This window comes from Mandrillus leucophaeus, unplaced genomic scaffold (assembly GCF_000951045.1).
Source record: "Mandrillus leucophaeus isolate KB7577 unplaced genomic scaffold, Mleu.le_1.0 Scaffold174, whole genome shotgun sequence".
Classification (NCBI taxonomy): domain Eukaryota; kingdom Metazoa; phylum Chordata; class Mammalia; order Primates; family Cercopithecidae; genus Mandrillus; species Mandrillus leucophaeus.
Window position 1 is genome coordinate 4,648,532 of NW_012101743.1, and position 6,248 is coordinate 4,654,779.

Here is a 6,248-nt window from a genome sequence, read left to right on the forward strand (position 1 = left end):
ATGTATTTTAGATATTAACTCCTTATCAGATATATGGTTTGTAATATTTTCCCATGCTGAAAGTTGCATTTTCATTTTGTTGATTGTTTCTTTTGCTGTGTAGTCCCATTTGTTTATTTTTGCTTTTATTGCCTGTGTTTTTGGTGTCGTGTCAAAAAAAAAAATTACTGCCAAGACAAATATTGAGCTTTTCCCCTATGCTTTCTTCAAGGAGTTTTGTGATTTCAGACCTTGTTTCAGATCTATTTAAGTCTTTAATCCATTTTGAGTTAGTTTTTGCACATGGTGTAAGAAAAGGGTCTGATTTCATTCTAGCATTAAAAAGAATAAAATACTTAGGAATAAATTTAGCCAAGGAGGTGAAAGATCTGTACACTGAAAACTATAAGACATTGATGAAAGAAATTGTATTATAAAGATGAATGGAAAATGTATTTAATAAATGGAAAATTATATTACAAAAATAAATGGAAAATATATTCATAAATTGGAAGAATTAATATTGTCAAAATGTCTGTACTACTCAAAATGATCTACAGGTTCAATGCCATCAACCCCTATCACATTTCCAATGGCATATTTCACAGAGATAGAAAACACAATTCTAAAGTTCATATGGAACCACAAAAGACCCTGCATCGCCAAAGCAATCTTGAGAAAAAAGAACAAAGCTGGAGGCATCACACTCCCTGATTTCAAACTATATTACAAAGTTATAGTAATCAAAATAGTATGGTATCTGCATAAAAACAGACACATAGACCAATGGAAAGAAATAGAGACCTCATAAATAAGAAAACCATGCATATATGGTTAGCTAGTTTTTGACAAGGGCACCAAGAATACACAATGAGCATAAGAAAGTCTCTTCGATACATGGTATTGGGAAAACTGGATATCCACATACTGAAGAATAAAATTGGACACTTATCTTCTACCATATTCAAAAATTGACTCAAAATGGATTAAAGGCTTAAATGTAAGTTCTCAAACCAAAGGCTTAAGGTGCTTCTGTATCTCTCTCTGCTGCTGCTTAGCAACCTAACTTAGTAACCAAACTAAGAAAACAAAGCTGCTCTTTCAACCAATACCTAACCTTTCCACTCTTAGAATCCATGTATTTGTTTTGCTTTGTTTTGAGACAGAGTCTCACTCTGTCACTTAGGCTGGAGTGCAGTGGCACAATCTTGGCTCACTGCAACCTCTGCCTCCTGGGTTCAAGTGATTCTCCTGCCTCAGCCTCCTGAGTAACTGGGATTACAGGCACGCACCACCACGCCCGGCTAATTTTTTGGTATTTTTAGTAGAGACGGGGTTTCACCATGTTTGCCGGGCTGGTGTTGAACTCCTGACCTCAAGTGATCCACCCGGCTTGGCCTCCCAAAGTGCTGGGATTACAGGCATGAGCCACCACACCTGGACAAAATCAATGTATTTTTAAAGAAAAAAAAAATATAGTGTATATGTGTGTCTGCATGCACATGACTATGTACACATAGGCACACATATATAATTTAAATAACTTTCTAAAAATCCAATAAGAAATTAAAAAATATAATCACAATGATATTATCACTTCTATCAAAATCAACGATAATTGACTAATATAATGTAATATGTAGCCGATATTCAAATTTTTCTGCTTTCCTCAAAAATTGTTCATTTGAATTAAGATCCAACTAGGCCACACACATTTTTGTGACTGTGTTTCTTAAGTCTTTTATATCTATAACAATTTTTCCTTCTCCTTTTCTTCCCATGCTGTTGAATAAATTGGGTCACTTGTCCCTTAAAATGTCCCACTTATTGCATGTAGTTGATTACCAGGTACCATTTAATTTGCTCCTCTTTTTTATTTCTGATAAAGTAGTATTTAGATCTAGACTACAGGAATAATTTGTTTCATTTTCATTTCTTTTGGCAAAAATACTTTGTAAGTGGTGCTGTGTGCATTCTGTTGCATCAATCAGTAGACACATCATGTCTGGTTGTCTCACTTTTAGTGAAAAAATTGATTTAGTGATAAGATGTAATTGGTCCGTTCCTTATTAAATTTTGTTCCCAATGGGTTTAGCATTCATTGACGACCTTTGCCCAAGTCTATTATTTCCTTAGGAGCTGCAAAATGGTGATTTTGTAATCTCATCATTCCTTTTGCATTGATCAGTGGAATTTTCCATAATGAAGAACTTTCCTCATCAACTATTTAATGAAATAGTATTTAACTAGGAAACACAGAATTAATGTTTAACTCTTTACCTTTGTTTATTAGCTTTTAGTGTAATGAAGTATTTCTCTAGAAACTTCTAATGATGATCAATGAGTATTTTTTCCTTGAGTATCATAATAAGCTTGCAGAATTTTATATATTTGATATGTTTTGGTCAATCACAGTCATTATTTATTTTATGTTTTGTGACTTTTTTTTTTAAGAGCAGTTTTAGATTCACAGCAGCATTGAGCAGAAGGTTCAGAGAGTTCCCAAATACCCCATGTCCCCACATATGCATAGCCTTCCCAATTATCAACATCTGCCACCAGGGTGGTACATGAATACAAATGATGAGCTTACATCAACACATCATTATCACCTATAGTTTACATTAGGGTTCACTCTTGGTGTAGTACATTCTATGGGTTTGGACAAATGTATAATGGCATTTATACACCATTATAGTATCATACAGAGTAGTTTCACTGTCCTAAAAATCCTCTGTGGTCTGCCTGTTTATCCCCCCATTAACCCCCATTTTTACTGTCTTCATAGTTTTGCCTTTTCCAGAATGTCATATAGTTGAGATTATACTGTATGTACTCTTTTCACATTGGCCTCTTTTGCTTAGTAATATATATTTATGTTTCCTTTATGTCTTTTTGTGGCTTTCATAGTTGTTTCTTTTTGGCACTGAATAATGTTCCACTGTCTGGACGTACTGCAGATTTCTAATGTAATCACCCACTGAAGGACATCTTGGTTGCTTTCAAGTTTTGGCAATTGTGAATAAAGCTGCTATAAATATACGTATGCAGGTTTTGGTGTGGACATGAGTTATCAACTTTTTTGGGTAAATACCAAGGATCTCGTTTGCTGGATTATTATGATAGAAGTATATTTAGTGCAGTTTTTAAATTTTTTTTTGAGATAGGGTCTTGCCCTGCCTCCTAGGCTAGAGTGCAGTGGCATGATCATAGCTCACTGCAGCCTTGATTTCCTGGGCTCAAGTGATCCTCCCACCTCAGCCTCCTGAGTAGCTGGAATCACAGGCGCATGCCACCATGCCCCACTAATTAAAAAAATTTTGTTTTGGTAGAGACGGGGGGTCTCACCTTGTTGCCCAGGATGATCTCGAATTCCTGGGCTTAAGCAATTCTCCCACCTCAACCTCCCAAAAGAGTATGTTCAGTTTTGCAAGAAACTATCAAATTGTCTTCCAAAGTGGCTGTACTATTATGCCACCAGCAATGAATAAGAGTTAGTCATTATTTTTTTAAAATGCTCATGTTGATACTCTTTGGCCAGAAGCCCCTTCAAGTTGGCTCTTGAGTCCTTTTAAAACATCTTCAATAGTCTTTGATTGCTTTGTGGTATGATAATATCCCCAAGCTCATCTCAAACATTTCCTGCCCCAGACTTGGAATCAGCCATTTCTTCAGGGAGCCATGAATCCTTTTAGTGGGAAATGCTATGAGCATAAAATATAGACTTTGTTTTTTAGAGTAGTTTTGGGTGTAAGTATAAACGGAGCAAAAAATACAAAGATTTTCCATATATCACTCTTCCCTACCCCTCCCAAAGTTCCCCCTATTATTAACATCCATTAATTAATTGTGGTAATTAATCCAATGTACCACATTGCATTAATGTGGTACATTTATTATAATTGAAGAACCGGCCGGGCGCGGTGGCTCAAGCCTGTAATCCCAGCACTTTGGGAGGCCGAGGCGGGTGGATCACGAGGTCAGGAGATCGAGACTATCCTGGCTAACATGGTGAAACCCCATCTCTACTAAAAATACAAAAAACTAGCAGGGCGTGATGGCGGGCGCCTGTAGTCCCAGCTACTTGGGAGGCTGAGGCGGAAGAATGGCGTGAACCCGGGAGGCGGAGCTTGCAGTGAGCCGAGATCACGCCACTGCACTCCAGCCTGGGAGACACAGCGAGACTCTGTCTAAAAAAAAAAAAAAAAAAAAGGAACCAATATAGATACATTATTACTAACTAAAGTCCATAGTTTATGTTAAGGTTCACTGTTTGTGTGGTATAGTTCTGTGTTTTGACGAACACATTATGTCATTTGTCCACCATTACAGTATCATAGAGAATAGTTTCACTGCCCTACAAACACCCTGTGCATCACCTATTTATCTCTATGTCCGTCTCTCTGAACTGTTAGCAAGTACTGATCTTTTCACTGTTTTGTCCATATATATATATATATTTTTTGAGGCAGACTCTTGCTCTGTCGTCAAGGCTGGAGTGCAGTGATATGATCTCAGCTCACTGCAACCTCCACCTCCCAGGTTCAAGTGATTCTCCTGTCGCAACCTCCCAAGTAGCTGGGACTACAGACGCTTGCCACCAGACCTGGCTAATTTTTGTATTTTTAGTAAAGATGGGATTTTGCCATGTTGGCGAGGTTGGTCTCAAACTCCTGGCCTCAGGTGATCCACCTGCCTCGGCCTCCCAAAGCGCTGGGATTACAGGTGTGAGCCACCATGCCCGGGCCTCCATAAATATTTTTTAAAGTTCCATCAGATGAAAGAGGTTGCTGAAAGGTCAAAAGTAAGGGTGAATTATTACCCAGAGGAGAAAACCGAAAGAAGCAAATCTCTATGGGCCCAAGAGCAGATGAAATCTAGAAGGGATCAGCCTCTGTTTGAAGCAGCTAAAGGCACCATGAAAGTTGACAAGGATTAAGATGGAGAGGACAATTAAGTCTAGAGGGAAACACTGCCCCAAGCAGAATTTCTACTACTACCTCTGGATTTCAAGTGGGATACAGAACCCAGATTCTCTCAGAACCTGCCTCCCATCTCTTTGTGTACCCTGGCTCAGGGGATTTAGCTCTTGTCTCTTCTATCCTCAGAGTCATCAACTTTCCTCCTACTCTTGGAGCCCTCCGTTTTCAGACAATCAAGTTGTAGTACTTATCTCTAGGATAGCTTTGAAGGCTAAATGCAATAATATGCGTAATATGCTTTCCACACAGCAAACACTCATTAATAATCAGCTTTATTGTTGCTGTGTTAAAGTCCCAGGACTTTCAGATCTTGAGGTCCTTCACCCTTTTATCTATCCTCAGATTTAATTAGTGTAATGGCATTTTGGATTTTTTTTTTTTTTTTTTTGAGACAGAGTCTCGCTCTGTCACCCAGGCTGGAGTGCAGTGATGCGATCTCTGCTCACTGCAAGCTCTGCCTCCCTGGTTCACGTCATTCTCCTGCCTCAGCCTCCCAAGTAGCTGGGAAAACAGGCGCCCATCACCACGCTTGGCTAATTTTTTGTATTTTTAGTACAGATGGGGTTTCACCATGTTAGCCATGATGGTCTCAATCTCCTGACCTCGTGATCCACCTGCCTCGGCCTCCCAAAGTGCTGAGATTACAGGTGTGAGCCACGGAGCCAGGCCCAATTAGTGTAACGTCTTGTTGGATTTTAATTAGAATCAATCTTTTTGATGAAGCTTCACTCAATTCCCCTGCTTATATTTGTCTCTGTACATTAGCCCATATTTGAGGACTCCTTTTGCTTAAGGCCCAGGCCAAATGGCCACTGCCTTCCTACTACTTCCCGGCTTTGCAAAGGACTGATAGAATGCCAAATGCCTTTGTCCATTACTGCAGTGTAGGTGAACTTTCTTTTCTACAGAAAGTAGGTCAATGAAACAACCAGGCTGGCAACATATATACCAATCTCACAATTGGCTCAGTTGTATTTGAAAGGCTGTACTTTTGTGTATGTGTGGGCAAAGTTGTAAGTATTCTTCTATTCACTGGTATTTATTTACTTTAAATATGTATGCCATCCCTTCAGGATTATCCAGCCGGTTGGAGATGAGGGTATGTGGATACTTGTCCCTTTACTATTACCACTCAGGCTGTAAACAGTGGGATAAAAATGGGGCAAATCTGGAGGTTGCTGTTTTATTTTTCTGGCCATGAGAAAGTGTATATATTTTGAGGAGACTCAGACCAATGGTGCAATTTTATGTTCTTGGGGAAACAATGCCTGAGCTTCCATTTCTGAG